Below are 18,497 nucleotides of genomic sequence, written 5' to 3' on the forward strand. Positions count from 1 at the left end.
AAAGGTCCCCTGGAGGACAGCATGGCAACCCACTCCAGTATTCTTGCCTGGAGAATCCCATGGACAGAGGAGCCTGGTGGGTTACAGTCCATAGGATTGCAAAGAGTGGACACGACTGAAGCAACTGAGCATGCAGGCACTCATAGGTATAGATATAGATCTAGCTATAAAATAGTACATAAATATAAATAATAGACAGATGGATAGATAGCTAGATAGGTGGGCTTTCCAGGTGGTTCAGCAGTAAAGAATCCCCTACCAATGCACAAGACTTGGGTTAAATCCCTGGGTGAGGAAGATCCCGGGAGGAGGAAATAGCAACCCACTCCAGTATTCTTGCCAGGAAAATTCGATACACAGAGGAGCCTGGTGGGCTGCAGCCCATGGGGTCTCAAAGAGCTGATAAGACTAAAGCACAGATAGGCAGGTATAGTTATAGATATATAAATGATAGGTGGATACACAGATGATGGATTGATCTGTCCGGCAAAAGAAATTCTAAGACTTTGGACTCAACGCTTTCCATAAGCTACTAACCTATAGATTTATTCTTCAGGTTGTTTCTAGAACACTTGGGAAAGAACCTGAATCAGTGCAGAGATGAAGAAGAGAAGGTGATTTAGGCAACAAACGCCGGAGACCATCACTCCCTGGACCAAGAATGGGTGGCACCGGAGCCCTGCGGCTGGGAGAGAGGGCACGCGGCCAGCAGAGGTGAGGCCACAAAGTGAGCCGCAGGGAGAGCGACGAAGGCGGAGTCCGGGAGGCCGGCGGGCTGGCAGGCCTGGCCGGCGCGCGAGGCTGGGGGTTGAGGGGCTCCGGGTGCGGGGCGGACGCGCGGGGCGGAGCCGCGGGGCGGGCCGGGGCGGAGCCGCGGGGCGGGCCGGGGCGGGGCGGGGGCGGCCGGGAGCCCAGGCGGCGCCGCAGCCCCAGCCGGGTGGACGGGCGCGCGAGCGGCGGGCTCCGCGCATCCCCGGCTCCCGCGCCGCGCTGCTGCCCACCCGCCAGGAGGCTCCGCGGCGGGGCGGAGTCCGCGAGAGTTTGCCCCGGAGCTCGGGGGAACTTTCCAGCCGAAGCTCCGCTTCCGCGAAAGCACTACCTGCCGGCGCCCTCCGCTGCCCGCGCCGCTCACGAGGTACCCGCGGGGGATTGGCGCGTGGGGAGCGGGGGCCCGGAATTGGGCGGGGGGACCGAGACTGCAGGGCGCCGCTAGTTCCCTGCGGAGGAGAGAGGTCTGGGTGGGCGGGAAGTGCACCTTCACCTTTCCAGGTGCTTCACCTCTGCGGGAGGCATCTTTTCTTTTTTTCTTTCTACCTCTAATCCCCCCCTCCCCATTTGAACCCACTCCCGCTCACTTTATTGACTGTGCTGCGGGGAAGGGGAATCTGGGAGATGAAGGGGGTGCGAAGTCTTGGGGAGGGCCGGAGGAGGAGGAAGGATGCCTGAACTTGGGAACTACCTGTGCTGGATTTCTGGGCTCCGCGGGGCACCCTGCGACCCGGGGTTCTCGTGGAGCCCCCGCTCCGGGCCGACACTGGAAAGAAGACGCCAGAAGGAGAGGTCTCGAGTTTCTGCTGCCGGTTTATCCGGTCCTCCGGCGTGTTTGGCACCAAGATGAGCATCTCTGCTGGGGTGCTCCCTTTTTGCGTCTGTCCCAAACTCCGAGACCACGCAGAGACTCCTGCTGAGGCTGCGGGCCATGTGGGAGCCCAGATTCCATCTCGCCGGGCCGAGGGGCTGGGGGCGCCCTGGGGAGGGGGCTCGAAGTGGGCTGGGGGGAGTAGGAACTGCGCGGTGGCTTTGCTGCCCCAGCTGTCACTTTCACCCGCTCTCTCTTCTGCGCCGTCCCCACATCCTGCCTATCAGCGTGTTTCTGTTAGGAGGCTCGAGGTTGTCGTGTTTGATACCTGTCAGGAGTTATTTCCAACTAAGTTCACAGGAGCCGTGCTGGAGCGGCCGCGGGTCTCCCTGCAGGTCCACACCCAACTCCCTCCCACCGGCAAACCGGTCCTGAACAGTTCCCAGGGTCTTCAAAGGGTTAGGAAGGAAATCCTACAGAGCCTGCGCTGGTGTGACTTTCCCCCCATTCTGCTCTCAAGACCAAATCAAAACACCGTGGGGCTTTCATAGGACTCTCCTTTAGCAGTTTTTCTAGTAATTAAGAGTATCATTTAGCAGTATTTATTTTTTAGTTTAACCGCAAACATTGCGTGAATCCCTCTGTATACAATTTTATCTGTGTTTGTCACAATTCCATTGAGTTTAAAGGACAGGAAGTGGGCTTCTTTTAGGCTGACATACACACACACACACACACACACACACACACACACACACACACACACACACACACACACACACACACACACACACACACACACACTAAAATACAGTGTGAGTTGATATTTATCTGTCTTCCTAGTTGGGTGGCCTGGCACCTGCAAGTTCCAGTACATAATTATAATACCATATGCCTGGCTCCCAAATTGAAGATAAGGAGATTGTTACTGTTTTTCATGGGCAAGGATATCTTGGACTCCCAGATTTTATGATTGCTCAGAGGGTTGTTTGTTTTTTTTTTTTAAGGGCTTGAAATCAGCATGAATCAGATATACAGAACAAAATTACAATTCTACCCCACGCATCCAAAAAGAATACAATACCTGGGCACTGGTAGTTGACTCAACTGTTGAGGAAAAATTTAAGTCCTCTCATCACACAGAAACATTTTGATCGAATATCTTGCTTAAAAAATAGCACGCATTGAATGACTTGAGAAAACGAGGAGGATTCTCCTCTGGCCTCATATGGGTTTTATGTCTTTTATTATAGTAGCATCCTTCGAAAATGAACCTTGCAGAGAGTTGTTGGTATGTATTGACTACAACACCATATTTTTTAATACAGAGGCTTGGTGACAGTCCAAAAACATAAATGTTTTAAATCATTACCAACCATCTGTTCTCTCCCACTCATTTAAAGCCCAGTGGTTTATTTTCACAGGTATCAAAACATACATCCTCATTTCATACATTTCCATGAGTATCCCTAAAGCTACTATGGTATCTGATCTTGACCCAAGTTCAGCAACTGTTGTGTTTGGCTGATTACCCTGTAAGCTCCTCTCATTTTATTTTCAATGAAAGAAGAAATCAAAAAAGTTGTAAAGCCTTTGGCCAAGGCTGGTGTATACGCCAGTGAAATCTCATTGCTCTTTTTCTTTTTTTTTTCCCACCTTTTTGTTACCAGCAAGAAGCTGAGAATTAGTACAGCTGCAGGCCTCTCCTGATGACATTCTTTCCCTTTCTTCCTGGTCACAAGGGTAGCACTGGGGCTCTGAAGCAGTGCATTAAACAGCCCCATGACTCCTGAAAATTAATGTGGTTTCCAGAAGAATATAACATCTTCCCAGGAAGAATTGTCAAAATGAGAGACTCAGGTAATATTCCAAACCCCAAATTAAGTAGACTTAGGATATACACATTATTTTCTGCACAAATTTTGGGTATGCATAATATAGAGTATTGTATCAGATATGAATAAAATATCTGTCTACATAGTTTTCTTTAGATTTGTGTTAGGGGATCTGGATGAGTTTGTATATAATCAGCATATAGAGTCACACCCTCAGTTTTGTTCATGTCCTCATTAAAGTAAAAGTTGAGGTTTTGAGTCCCTCTACCCCCAATCCAGAAATGCTCTCCCATTTGGGGATGTTTGCTTTAGCTGGAACCGCAATGTTAGGATATTTTTATTACTTAAAATCAAAATTGCATAATAATAAAAATATTGTTCCTTCAGTGTGTTCAAAACATTGGAAATTTCTTTTTACTCAAATCTGGGTGTAATGTCCCAAAGCACTTGCATATTTTTAAGGAAAAAGATACTGGTGGTCTCGCTCACATTTGCAAATAATTGATGCGTACTTGGAAGAATATCAGGAACCAGAGGGTGGGATTTCCGCCCTCTTACCTGCTACACTGCCCTGTACTGCCCTAGCCTTGAAAGCACAAGACTCTCCTCACTTGCTCCCAGGATAGCCTTGAAAAGAATGAACCCAAACTATAGATAATTTGGAAAGTAAAGTTGCTTTTAAAAAACATGGTCTAATTTAGACCTTTGGAAAAACATAACATCTTATTTTTCTGTGTACTAAAAATGAATTATGAGGGGGAACAGCTTCATCACATATAGTAAGCACTCTGAATTATTCATGTTAATGAGAGGAGTAGAGGCAAAGATAATCCAAAATCATGGTTATTTCAAAAGTCATTTGTGTTTGTCTTTGGAGTGTATTGTATGTTTGACTTAAAAAAAGATATTCGTTGTTACTGTGGGCAAGTTGCCTTTCTAATTACTTTGTTTGGTTTAGGTCAATTTTTAAATGAGCTTACATATCTCAAACACAAAATCTGATTTATGGGGTGGGGCGTACATGGGCAACTTGCCCGGAAACAAGCTGGGTGACAGAAATAAGCAAACCTGGTATGAAAACTTTGCAGTAAATTGTATATCACTCTCAGACAGGTAACCAAGGCTTGATTCCACACCTACTTAATGAATTTGTGTTAAGGATTAGACATGTTCCTGGAAAAAGCCCTTCAATCAAAATTTGAGAAATTTATCCCCACTTTGTATGTAACAGAGGTGATTACTATGTTTTCAGAAGATAATAGGTGCTTTGGAAAACCAACTAGAAATACTCTAATTTTTAAATCTCACCAAACTGAATTTTTTTAAGCCTGGAGTTTTCCTAAAGCATACACATATGTATATGTTAAGGTAATACTCCGATGCCTTATTTTTATGCATATGTTTCAAAAGCAAAGATAGCAAGTTGTCATCAGAATAAGGAATTTGCTCCATTTGCTCTCTGTACCTAGGCTACAAATCAAAATTTTATCAAAAAGAAACTCTCGAATATCTATTGTTATGGAGGACCTGGTTAGATAAAAGTAGTTGAAGTTCAGCAAGACTGCCAATTTAACAGATTTCTATTGTGTTTTTCAAAAGCTCCAGGGCAAAATTGGTTGTAGATGAAATAGTTACTTGGACAAGAAGTTGATTCACACCATAACACTTGCTCTTAAACACCTCCTCTGTGGTCAATGTTCAGTTGTATATAGATTTTGTTGAATTGTTATCTCTGTGGACTATTACAATTTAAAAAAACCTCTATGGAGAAGGTTAAAGCTGCCAGAATATATGATTGGCTAGGCAGATAGATAAGAACGTTTTTATTTCAAGAATTCAAAGCAAAACATAAAACTGTGACTTTTACAGCAGTAAGCAGGATGGAACTGGAAAAGTAGCTGTCCCCTTCAGACTGGTGATTCTGTTCTCATAATAAATGTGCTGGCTCTATCAAGTGTAGGAGGGCTTCTTTTTTAAGAGGACATTTTTGTTTTTCATAAGACATGACATTTTTTAGAAGACTTGATTGAGTACTTTAAAAAATACATTGTGGTTGGAAAGATAATTCACACCCACAGGATTTATTTTATATACATTTATTAAAGGAATCAGTTTCTTCTGAGCAGTGCCTAAGTCTTTGAATCAAAATTATGCATTTTGTGATAGAGCTGGAAAGGACCTTAAGAGCAATTTATTCCAGTGCCCTTATGTTACAGTTAAGGAGATGGGGGCCCGCAGTGATCCTGGTGAGCTGCTGAAGGTCACCCCGGTGGTTAGTGGCAGAGCAGATACTGGAAACTGGATTCACTCCTCGTCCAGCTGCCTTGACTTAAGATTAGTAGCTGGATGGGGGAGTTAACTCTTTTTGGCCATCAGGCTGTCAGCTGTACACGAGAAAAAGTGAAGTGGTACAGAGGGACACACAGGAGGCTTGTAGGTTTCTGTCTTTTGTCATTCACTGTGGAGCAAACTGTAGTCCTCAATCCTCTTAGACTCTTGTCCTCTTCTTTTTTTAAAAAAAAAATTATTGATTTATTTTGGCTGTGCTGGGTCTTCGTTGCTTCATGGGCTTTTCTCTAGTTGCAGTAAGTGGTGGCAATTCCAGTTGTAGTGTGCAGGCTTCTCGTTGCGGTGGCTTCTCTTGTTGTGGAGCGTGGGCTTTAGGGCAAGAGGGCTTCAGTAGTTGCAACACATGGGATCAGTACTCACGGCTCTTGAGCTTTAAAGTACCAGCTTAGTAGTCGTGGTGCACAGGCTTAGTTGCTCTGAGGCATGTGGGATCTTCCCAAACCAGGGACTGAACCTGTGTCTCCTGCATTGGCAAGTGGATTATTCAGTAAGCCACCAGGGAAGCCCTGTCTTCTTAATAACAGATATTTTGTGTCACCCCCTTGGTGTCTTGAAATGTAATTTATCAATAATATGATCACTGAATATATCTGTCATGAAAAGGAGCAATGAAATAAAAATAATTTGTAATACAATGTGCATTTCACTGTGCTAGTGTTTAAGGGTGACTTCACTGGAACACAGTAAAGAGGTCAGAAGCTTGCTTGTGTGTTTATATAATGAATACATTTGGATTTAAGACAAATGAAAACATCGGAAGACTTTCCATACAGGGAGTACAGGAAAATGAAAGGAGAATAGACTAAAAGTAGCATTAGGATGATTATAAGCCAGACATTTGTATATGATAACAGAGAGAAGAAAATGATGGTAATTGTTGTAGGAAAAATATGCCAAGTCAAGTTATAGACAGTCAGAATGGAGAAAACGTGGAAGTGTGATATTTTGCAAATGAGAGACTAAATATTATTAATACTGTTCCACCAAAATCCCCACACTGCTTTATGTGACATTTTTCCCTTGTTACTAATGTGAACTCTATGTCAAGGGACTCTGCAGACTACCCACCATATCATCAATAAAAACAAATACAGTATTTCCACAATGGAAATTATTGACAGTGCTGATGCTGCCCTTTTCAGTTTATTTTCTATTAATATTGTAGTTGATTAATTCCAGGTTTAGGAGAAAGATTATACAAAATGATTGAACTATTACTCACAGCAGCCTTGCTGTAAGCCACCGGGGTTTTGGTGGAAATTCTTTTAAAATGCTTAGTTATGATTATGTACCAGATTCTGCAAGTTGATATTCATTACAAATTTAGTTCAGAGGAACACTGCTTGTCACTAAGTCGTGTCCAGCTCTTTGCAACACCATGGGCTGTAGTTTGCCAGGCTCCTCTATCCATGAAATTTCCCAGGCAGGAATACTGGAGTGGGTTGCCATTTCCTTCTTCATGGACTCTTCCTGACCCAGGGATCGAACCCGGGTCTCCTGCTTGGCAGATGGATTCTTTATCACTGAGCCACCTGGGAAGCAACACTGCATGTTGTTTGAGATGTGCTCTGTGCTTGGTCGCTCAGTCGTGTCTGACTTTGTGACACTGTGGACTGTAACCCGCCAGGATCCCCTGTCCATGGGGATTCTCCAGGCAAGAATACTGGAGTGGGTTGCCATGCCCTTCTCCAGGGGATCTTCTCAACACAGGGATCGAATCCAGGTCTCCTGCATTGCAGATGGATTCTTTACCATCTGAGCCACCAGGGAAGCCCAAGAATACTGGAGTGGGTAGCCTATCCCTTCTCCACGGGAACTTCCTGACCCAGGAATTGAACTGGGGTCTCCTGCGTTACTGGTGGATTCTTTACCAGCTGAACTACCAGGGAAGCCTGTTGTTTGAGATATTTAGGGGAAATTCTTCGTCAAAAAGTCCCTAAGAATGAACAGAACTCCCCTCCCTTAATGATGTGACAAACCTCAAATCCTTCCCAAAATATTCTCTAGGGGCAGTCTGGCCCTGATGAGAGTCACGGGACTAGATAAACAAGATTGTCAGGTTTTAACATTTTTTTCATTCATTTTTTATTAAAATATAGTTGATTTACAATGTTGTGTTAGTAATTCCTACAAGGGAAAAGAATCTGAAAAAGAGTAGACATAGATAAACAAGATTTTTATGATGGCATGGGTTATTTTTCATACCCTCACCCAATCCTTACTTCTTTTAAGTGGGACCATCCCATTGTTTACTGGTCTCTGCCTTTAGTGGACCAGGATTACAAATTTCACTGCCCATCAAACTCAAGTTCATGTTCTGATCTTTTTCTCTCTCTCACCTTTATAAAGTGTGTATGTTAGTTGCTCCATCATGTCCAACTCTTTGCGACCCCATGGACTATAGCCGAGCAGGCTCCTCTGTCCATGGGATACTGGAGTGGGTGGCCATTCCCTTCTCCATTTGAGCCACCAGGGAACCCCCCCAGATTTACTACTTCTTTATTTCTCTTAGGAATCTATCTTTTATTGGTGACTGTGAATGTCAACAAACTAATAAGCAAGCTGGATAATATTTTACTTCTCTCACGCCTTAACCTTGTGTAAATGCGTATCTCCAGAAAGCATTGAAGGCTTTTGTATAGAGAGACAATGTATACATGCACACATATGTGTATATATGCATGTATATGTATAGATGTACATGTTACATATGTCTATATACATGTATACATACAAAATTTCAGGCACTGAAAAATAGGAAAAGGAGGCATTATTTGATATTATATTTTTAATGCCCTTGAAACATGCTTATGCAAGCAAAGAACTGCACCGGTCCAATATTGGAAGTTGCATCATAAAACAGAGTGCTGTGAAGTATGTCCATAGCAGAGGCCAAAATTTGTTACAAATGCAAATAAACTGTTGTATTAGAATTTTTTTGTATTACTTTGGTTTAATGTGTCCTGTTCTGGCAGATGGGAGTTGGAGGTGGGGTTCATATGTACTGTGTGCTCAGTCATATCTGACTCTTTGTGACCCCATGGACTATAGCCCACCAGGCTCCCCTGTGCATGGGATTTTCCAGGCAAGAATACTCGAATGGGTTGCCATTTCCTCCTCCAGGGAAGCTTCCTAACCCAGGGATCGAACCTGTGTCTCCTGCATTGGCAAGCGGGTTCTTTACCACTGAGCTAGAGAGGGAAAGGTATAGACAATTCCGTTGTCTGTCTTAGATGTATTTTGTCTATGCACTGTTGCCACACTGAAAACACACCGACATTTCTTCTTGTGTAATGTATAGTGGTTGCAGAGAGACTAGAGACTTTTGAAGCTTGCCCACATACACATCTTACGAGAGAGTATGGGATCCCAGAAGCAAGGAGGAAATTGAGAGTGGAGCTCAAATTTTCTTACTTTCTAATGGTTTGTTTACTAGACCAAAACGTAAGATCTGCTCTTGGGAACTGAGTTATTAGAAAATGTCATTTCAGTGTTAGCTACTCCAAGCACCTTGAATTTGCCACATTGTAAGGAAGGATTTTTTTTTTCTTAGATTAAATTCCATGATGAGTTCCTCTAAGATGTCTTTTGTAACACTGTGTGTCTTACTCTTTTTAAAGAGAGTTTTTAATGCAAACTCTTTAACAGGTAAGATTGAAATCACAGTATGTGTGTGTGTGTGTATGTGTGTGTGTGTGTATGTGAATAACCAGATGCTTTGACACAGTCACAAGATTCTTTACATAGAAGGGCATGTTTTACACAATCAAGAGAGGCAGCTTTTGCTACAAAAGCGATGAGGGAATTGTACAAAACACAATTTGATCTATGATTATTTTCCCGTATGGTATTCGTTCTTACTGGAAGCTTCTTGGTCAATTGAATAGCTCAACATTCAACCTCATACTGACCCCTAATTCATTTCAATCCACTTTTGTTACAGTTTCTAATAAGAATCTACTGGTGCAGTGGGAATTGAGGGAAGATGAAATTGAAGGGCTTGGATTGTGGCAGTGATAAGGAAAATAAGGAGCTTCTTTCATTTGAGCAACACAAAGATCTTTATAGACAGCACAATTTTATTGGAATATCTGCCTTTTCTTGGTGTGCTTTTTACTCTTGCACAGAACAGAGGCAAAAATTGTGACAGTAAAGCTCTTCCTCCTATTTGTACCTGTAAGAGTGCCACACAGGAGGAAACCTTTTCTGTCAGAATAAACAGAACACATTCCAATCATAGTGTCTCCTTTTACCTTAGGACCTTAATACTCCCCTAAACTGAAATCTAAAACACTAAAGAATCTAGTTATTAAAAGAAACACACCCAGTAGTGTAGTAACTACACTACTTACTAGTACTTACTACACTACTAGTTGTGTAGTAAAAGAAATTTTCCAGATACCCATGAAAATGGAAAAGACAGCTTTGCCAATTCAAATAAAGAACATTACACTTACTACTGCATTAGTTTCAGGAGTTCAAAGCTCACTTAGCTTGTCTTTTTTGTAACCAATGGGATTAAAGCGGTGACTCAAAGTTACAGGTTACTTTAAGCAGTTACAAAGATTTAGATAAAATGATGATGTTGATCATATACTTAAAAAAGTGATTTCAAAATAAAAATGTGAGCACAAATTTTTAGAAATATATCTCTAAATAAGTTTGATTTTTCCACAACACCCATGGAGAGTAGATTAGTATGAGCATAGTTTTCTTTCTCTCCCCTGCCCCAAATCAGTTTTCTCAATGTATTCAAATATGTTTAGATGTTACTGATGTTATTGGACTAAAAGCAGTAACTACCAATGCTATTTTACTGTTAAATATTAGAAGTATTTTGCCTTCTAATATTTGTCCTTTATATTCAGTTAGGAATTTTTACCATCAGAGAATGAGATTCTATTACTGTGATAGGCTTGGCATTCAGCTGAATGCACTGTTGTGGTCTTCCTTGTTATTTGCGGTTGGAGCCCAAGTTATACAGATTATTAAATATTTTAAATATTAATTCTGCACTTACATTATCAGTTTTGTGACTTCGGTATAGCTAGCTAGCTTTCACTTGTTAAATGTATATATGTATATTTCTATATGTGTGTGTGTGTATATACATGTGCATATATGTGTATATATATATATGTATATATATATGTCACTTGTTAAAACGTCTAGCAAATCATATTTTCAGATTTTGCAGGTCAGGAAATTATGACAGCATTTAGAATAGAAATAGATTTACAAATGACTGAGCTCTTGAGCAGCAGAGGCTGTTCATCTAGTACCTTAGAACTTTGGTTCACCTTTAGTTTTCCTAACATATAAACATCACATAACACCGAAATCAGATTGATTATATTCTTTGCAGCCAAAGATAGAGAAGCTCTATACAGTCAGCAAAAACAAGACTGGGAGCTGACTGTGGCTCAGATCATGAACTCCTTACTGCCAAATTCAGACTTAAATTGAAGAAAATAGGGATAACCATTAGACCATTCTGGTATGACCTAAATCAAATCCCTTATGATTATACAGTGGAAGTGAGAAATTGATTTAAGGGACTACATCTGATAGAGTGCCTGATGAACTATGGATAGAGGTTCGTGACGTTATACAGGAGACAGGGATCAAGACCATCCCCATGGAAAAGAAATCCGAAAAGCAAAATGGCTGTCTGAGGAGGCCTTACAAATAGCTGTTTAAAGAGGAAAAGTGAAAAGCAAAGGAGAAAAGGAAAGATATTCCCATTTGAATGCAGAGTTCCAAAGAATAGCAAGCAGAGATAAGAAAGCCTTCTTCAGTGATCAATGCAAAGAAATAGAGGAAAACAACAAATGGGAAAGACTAGAGATCTCTTCAAGAAAGTTAGAGATACCAAGGGAAATTTTCATGCAAGATGGGCACAATAAAGGACAGAGATGGTATGGACCTAACAGAAGCAGAAGATATTAAGAAGAGGTGGCAAGAATACACAGAAAAACTGTACAAAAAAGATCTTCACGACCCAGATAATCATGATGGTGTGATCACTCACCTAGAGCCAGACATCCTGGAATGCGAAGTCAAGTGGGCCTTAGAAAGCATCACTACAAACAAAGCTAGTGGAGGTGATGGAATTCCAGTTGAGCTATTTCAAATCCTGAAAGATGATGCTGTGAAAGTGCTGCACTCAATATGCCAGCAAATTTGGAAAACTCAGCAGTGGCCACAGGACTGAAAAATGTCAGTTTTCATCTCAATCCCAAAGAAAGGCAATGCCAAAGAATGCTCAAACTACCACACAATTGCACTCATCTCACACGCTAGTAAAGTAATGCTCAAAATTCTCCAAGCCAGGCTTCAGCAATACATGAACCATGAACTTCCAGATTGTTCAAGCCGGTTTTAGAAAAGGCAGAGGAACCAGAGATCAAATTGCCAACATCCGATGGATCATCGAAAAAGCAAGAGTGTTCCAGAAAAACATCTATTCTGCTTTATTGACTATGCCAAAGCCTTTGACTGTGTGGATCACAATAAACTGTGGAAAATTCTGAAAGAGATGGGAATACCAGACCACCTGACCTGCCTCTTGAGAACCCTGTATGCAGGTCAGCAAGCAACAGTTAGAACTGGACATGGAACAACAGACTTGCTCCAAATAGGAAAAGGAGTACGTTAAGGCTGTATATTGTCACCCTGCTTATTTAACTTATATGCAGAGTACATCATGAGAAATGCTGGGCTGGAGGAAGCACAAGCTGGAATCAAGATTGCTGGGAGAAATATCAATAACCTCAGCTATGCAGATGACACCACCCTTATGGTAGAAAGTGAAGAAGAACTAAAAAGCCTCTTGATGAAAGGGAGAGAGGAGAGTGAAAAAGTTGGCTTACAGCTCAACATTCAGAAAACTAAGATCATGGCATCAGGTCCCATCACTTCATGGGAAATAGATGGGGAAACAGTGGAAACAGTGTCAGACTTTATTTTTTGGGGCTTCAAAATCACTGCAGATGGTGATTGCAGCCATGGAATTAAAAGATGCTTACTCCTTGTAAGGAAAGTTATGACCAACCTAGGTAGCATATTAAAAAGCAGAGACATTACTTTTCCAACAAAGGTCCATCTAGTCAAGGCTATGGTTTTTCCAGTAGTCATGTATGGATGTGAGAGTTGGACTGTGAAGAAAGCTGAACGCCGAAGAATTGACACTTTTGAACTGTAGTGTTGGAGAAGACTCTTGAGAGTCCCTTGGACTGCAAGGAGATCCAACCAGTCCATCCTAAAGGAGATCAGCCCTGGGTGTTCATTGGAAGGACTGATGTTGAAGCTGAAACTCCAATACTTTGGCCATCTGATGCACAGAGTTGACTCATTTGAAAAGACCCTGATGCTGGGAAGGATTGGGGGCAGGAGGAGGAAGGGACAACAGAGGATGAGATGGCTGGATGGCATCATTGACTCGATGGACATGAGTTTGGGTAAACTCCGGGAGTTGGTGATGGCCAGGGAGGCCTGGCGTGCTGCAATTCATGGGGTCGCAAAGAGTCAGACACGACTGAGCAAGTGATCTGAACTGAACTGAACTGAAACTTCACATACTGTCCAATAAGATTCCTTGAAATTACTGGCATATATTTTATTCAGAGCACTCTACAAAACCTGATTATGGCTCTGAAAGTCCCTCTAAATTCTCCACTTATAGATCCAGCTCTGTACTTGGTATTTCTTTCTGTCCATCTTAAACATCATGTGAAACATGTCAGAATCAACCTTGTGGTCTCTGCCCATCTCACCTCAACCTCCAGGATTCCCCAGGTCCCAACCTGGATTTTGTCTTTGACATTCCCTCTCTATCTACTCCATATCAAAGCCCTCATCCAGTCATTGATTGTTACCTCCAAAGGATGTTGCATACCTTCCTCGCTTCCTCACCCAAGTCTCAGCTTTCCCCATCCATTGTGTGGAGAGCTACAGGGCTTTTATAACTGGTCCCCTGGCATCCATATTGCTCCCGCTCCAGATCCATCCTCCAGTAACATGAGAGGAGCTTTTCAAGATTCAAATATGATAACTATCACCCCTTCAGCTACATGTGCCACCTAAATGGATTGCCATTGCTTTAAGGTAAAGACCAAAATTGTGCTCCTCCAGTTTCATGTCAGTATCTCCACTCTTCCTTCTACTTCAGCTGCTTGTCTTTCTTCCAGTTGCTCTGAGTCTCTCTGCTCTCTCCCATTCTTACATCTATAAACCCAGGTACCCAAACATTGCCTAGTTCACTCTTGGTTGACTCAGATATCAACCCAAATGGCACTTCCTCAGGTGATCCTTGTTAATGTCCTAGACTGAGCCCAATCCCCTTATAATATACACAGATACACCTATGTATTTATTTGCATACATGTATCCATATTTATATATCCATATAGTATCCATATTTATATATCCATATATATAAGTATGGATTTATTTATCTATATATATGCTTATAAATATATATTTATAAATATGGATATATATTTATATGTCCATGTGGCTCAGTTGTAAAGAATCCACCTGCCAATGCAGGAGATGTGAGTTCAACCCCTGGGTCGAGACGATTCCCTGGAGAAGGAAATGGCAACCCACTCCATATTCTTGCCTGGAAAATTCCAGAAACAGAGGAGCCTGGAGGGCTACCGTCCATGGAGTCACAAAGAATTGGATCTGACTGAGCAACTGAGTTCACACGCACATCCCTCATCTCAGCTAGTTGCAAATTCACGTTTATTTGTGAAACTGTTTAATTCATCCCTAAGGGAGGGCCGTGTCTAGTTATCTAGGTCCTTATATTCCTGGAAAATACGGCAGTGCTCACTCAGTGGAAGTACAGTAAGTCTTTGTTGAGTAAATGTTGGCTGGGCATCCTGTCTTTAACCCCCAGTGTACACATGTATGCACATATATGACACACAAGCACACGCCTCACACCCACCCACACTTTCTAAGGTAAATACATAAATAAATAACTTGAAGGCTACAAGTCCCCATATTTTACTTTCTTTGTGACCTCTTCAAATATCACACTCTTTTTCAGCTTCTCTTTCCTCTCAGTGATTCATTCAGAGGTAACTTCACTAGCGCTACATTTGCTTATAAAACGAGGTTGGTCTATTGAATTTTTTACCAAAAAAAAAAAAAAAAAAGCCAGGCATTTCTTTACATTATTTCCCTTGATAAATTCAGGAATTGTAAAAGGCTTTACTGTGTGGGGGATTTACGCTGTGCTGTTTGTGCATATTTTGGCATTAATCAGTGATCTAACATTGTACCACATTGGAGAAAAGAAAAAGGAAATCCTTTGGAGTTTTCCTATCTGTGTGATTTCCATGTGGAAATAAACAAAATGAAGGAGAACAAAGATTAAAATAATAAATAGCTGAATTTGAAAGAGCAACATAAAAATCTATGTTGTAAAAGTCTGAATTTTTAAGAATTGCACAAAAGCTTCGAACTGTGGCAAAACTAGTTAAGGAAGACACCTATCATACTGCCTGGCACCTACTGTGTTCTGAGTACTATTCTAATTGTTTGTGGCTCAATTCAAATCACTGCATTAAAATTGAATTAACCTTATTTTCATGTAAAGCCTTCTTGATTGAACTACTTTAGAGGAGTATCTGTTAGGCCTGGGATATTTTGTCCCCCCAAAACAAGGAATTGCTCAAAAGCTGGTAGACACACATCAGAAGGACATAAGAGCAAGGTTTCAAGGGTACCCACTGGCCCAACTTGCGTATCACTTGAAGATAAAAAGTATTAATGTATGTTATGGATTAGAGCACATTGAATAAGAATCCACGAGCCCATAATGTGTGCAGATTCGGTAAATAGAAGGAAAAGCGGTTTTATTGAAGAGTACAAGCAAATGACTACAACAAAGGCTAGAACTATAAAGTCACTTTCTGCAACTACTATTACAAGAATAATCAAAGGATAATCCACCTCTGGGTTAATGGTTGATGGGGACAGGATGGTCACACTAACTCTACATGTCAGCCCTCAGATTGCTTATTAAATACAAGGAGGGGAAAGTCCTTTTATAGGACGATAACAAGCAGACACCTGCTTATCCAAGGGACCACACTTGATGTCACCAAGAGTAGACAAACGAATGTCATTTATCTCTTGATACAGTATATGCATGAAGCAGGACAGTCCCCTCTGAATTTATTTTGCCAGAAGTGATTCTCCTGAATCTAACCTTAAGGAAACGGTCAGACAATTCTAATTGGTAGATGTTCTTCAATACAACTGACCTGGACACTTCGAAAAGGTCAGCATCACTAAAAATAATCCGGGAAAACTGTTCAGTATTAAAAGAGAGTGGAAGAAAGGGCAGGCTTCCCAGGTGGCTCATTGGTAAAAACCTGTCTGCCAGTGCAGGATATGCAAGAGACATGGGTTCACTCACTAGGTCAGGAAGATACCCTGGAGGAGGGAATGGTAACCCATTCCAGTATTGCCTAGTAAATCCCATGAACAGAGGCGCCAGGCAGCTACAGTCCATGGGGTTGCAAAGAGTTGGACAAGCCTGAGCATGCACACACATATCTGAAGAAATGGCAACTAATGGCAAGATATCCTTCATGATTAGATTCTGAATGAGAATAAAATAACTGTAGAGGATATATTAGGCCAATTGGAAGGAATCTAGATTTAGGTTGTAGATCATATGTAGTATTACACTCATGTTAAATCCTGTAATCCTATTGGGATCATGTAGGAGAATGTGTTTTGGGAGAGAAGATATACTTTAAAGTACTCAGTGATGAAATTTCATGGTCTCTGCCATTTTCTTTCATGTAATTTGGTAAAAACTTTTTTTTTAATATGGGAAAGATAAAAAAGATGTGACAAATATTAAAAAGTATTTAATCAATTTAATGATTTTATGATATTACTGCTAATTTTCCATAGATGGTTTTCAAAATAAAAATTGGGTAAACTATTCTGTGATTTTAAACCAACTATCCAACAGATGCAGTTGTTGTCACACTGTGTTGAAGTGAGTTAGCATGGGTGAAAGCAGTTTCATTGATCAGTTAGTCAAGTGTCCTGTTCAAAGTACCTAAATATCTTCATTCAGCATTCCATAATTATCCATAATTTATATTTTCACACTTAAGAAAAAGCTATCCTTAAAAAATATGTTGTGGCAATATAGGAGACAAAACAGAATAGGATATGATCAGTAACTATTAGATAAAGTAGTATTTTTTCCCATTTTTCAGTTAGATATGAGAAGTTTTCAACATGTGAAATTTTAAGGAGTAATTGGGCAACTTGGTAATATGTTTTTTTCTTCTTCCATGTTTTTGCTTAACATTTCATGCTTGCTTGTAAAACAGAGTGTAAGATTACTGGTGACTTTCACTGAAAGATCCACAACATAGCAGAATGCAGTGTGCAGTGTAGAATAGATCTGGCCAAGGCCCCAGTAGGATTTAGGATCCAGTATGATTCTCAACTGGACATCATCTAGAAGGCAGACTAGCACTATTAGTGTTTGTGTGTTATAAACAGGTACTTATAGCCCAATTTTTTGCACGCGTGCCCAGTCATGTCTGACTCTTTGCAGCCTCATGGACTGTACCCAGCCAGGCTCCTTTGTCTGTGAGATTTTCCCAGCAGGAATACTGGAGTGGATTGCCATTTTCTCCTCCAGGGGATCTTCCCATTCAGGGGTAGAACCCACGTCTTCTGCATCTCCTGCATTGGCAGGCAAATTATTTACCACCGAGTCACCTGGGAATACCAGAGCCCAATATCGTAGATTTACAAGTTTCAGAAAACAGAGCTCTCTCTTTAGTCAAAAGTGAGAGTCAGTTCTGTATGAAGCACAAAGTAAGAGGTTAAATTATTTAAAAGTTACAGAATTTGTAATAAAAAATATCTTTTCAGAAAAGTTGCAACTTGAAGGTAAATATTCAAGATATTCCTCCTATAATTTAAGTATATGATGTAGTATTTCAAGTCAGCTTCCTGTAAGAATACTTTTCTGATAACATTTAGGACTGCTTCGATATGTACCTTGCACTTATTCAGAATAAGTGAGTAGTGCGTCTTGATATATGATGGAAAAAGAACTTCTAGATCTTCTTGTATCTTAAGATAAACCAAAGGTAAAACTATTAATAGAGCTCTTTTCCCTTATAATTCATTTGTCTGTGTGATCTGTTTTCAGTCATATCCATGGAGCCTGCTAGGCTCCTCTGTCCATGGAATTTCCCAGGCAAGAATGCTAGAGTGGGTTGCCATTCCCTTCTCCAGGGGATGGACCCAGGGATCGAACCTGCATAGGCAAGTGAATTCATTACCACTGAGCCACCGAAGTACCATTTCATATGCTAGTCATAAATTATTATAAATTCTAACAGGCAGAAGAGATTTGAGTTTTTGAAAAATCTTAAAGAATCAGTTTCTTGATACTTCCAGTTTATACTGGCTAGAGGTTAAAATTTCACTATGATAAGAAATTAAACTTCAGCTTCTATTAAGACAGAGAATTAGGTTAAACTTGGAATTGTTTTTAATAAGGGAAAAATAGTAAATTATTTTGGGGAGAGAGTTGATTCTTAAAAGTATGGATTATTTTCAAATAAAGGTAATAATAGCTTTAGTTATTATACCATTTACCTCCCCACTCACTTCTCCCCACTGCCCCTTACCCCCCACTTCAAGCTACTCATATACATTTTAGTAGTAAGACA

At 41.1% G+C, this 18,497-nt stretch overlaps 1 protein-coding gene across 5 annotated transcripts in view; it reads left to right on the forward strand.

Moving 5' to 3' along the window:
- Window positions 1-885: 885 nt before the first annotated feature.
- The window catches only part of CHST9 (carbohydrate sulfotransferase 9), a 283,501-nt gene continuing 265,889 nt past the window's right edge, over window positions 886-18,497 (forward strand). For 2 of the 5 annotated variants that reach the window (XM_081563149.1, XM_081563153.1), the window contains exons 1-2: window positions 888-1,135; window positions 3,250-3,439. The gene's annotated coding sequence lies outside the window, so the exon portion shown is untranslated. Of the gene's footprint in view, window positions 1,136-3,249; window positions 3,440-18,497 lie in introns of all 5 variants that reach the window. The other 3 variants (XM_081563150.1, XM_081563152.1, XM_081563148.1) reach the window with 3 other exon arrangements.

Source organism: Giraffa tippelskirchi, chromosome 14 (assembly GCF_054371585.1).
Source record: "Giraffa tippelskirchi isolate mGirTip1 chromosome 14, T2T-mGirTip1v1.2.pri, whole genome shotgun sequence".
Taxonomy (NCBI): Eukaryota; Metazoa; Chordata; class Mammalia; order Artiodactyla; family Giraffidae; genus Giraffa; species Giraffa tippelskirchi.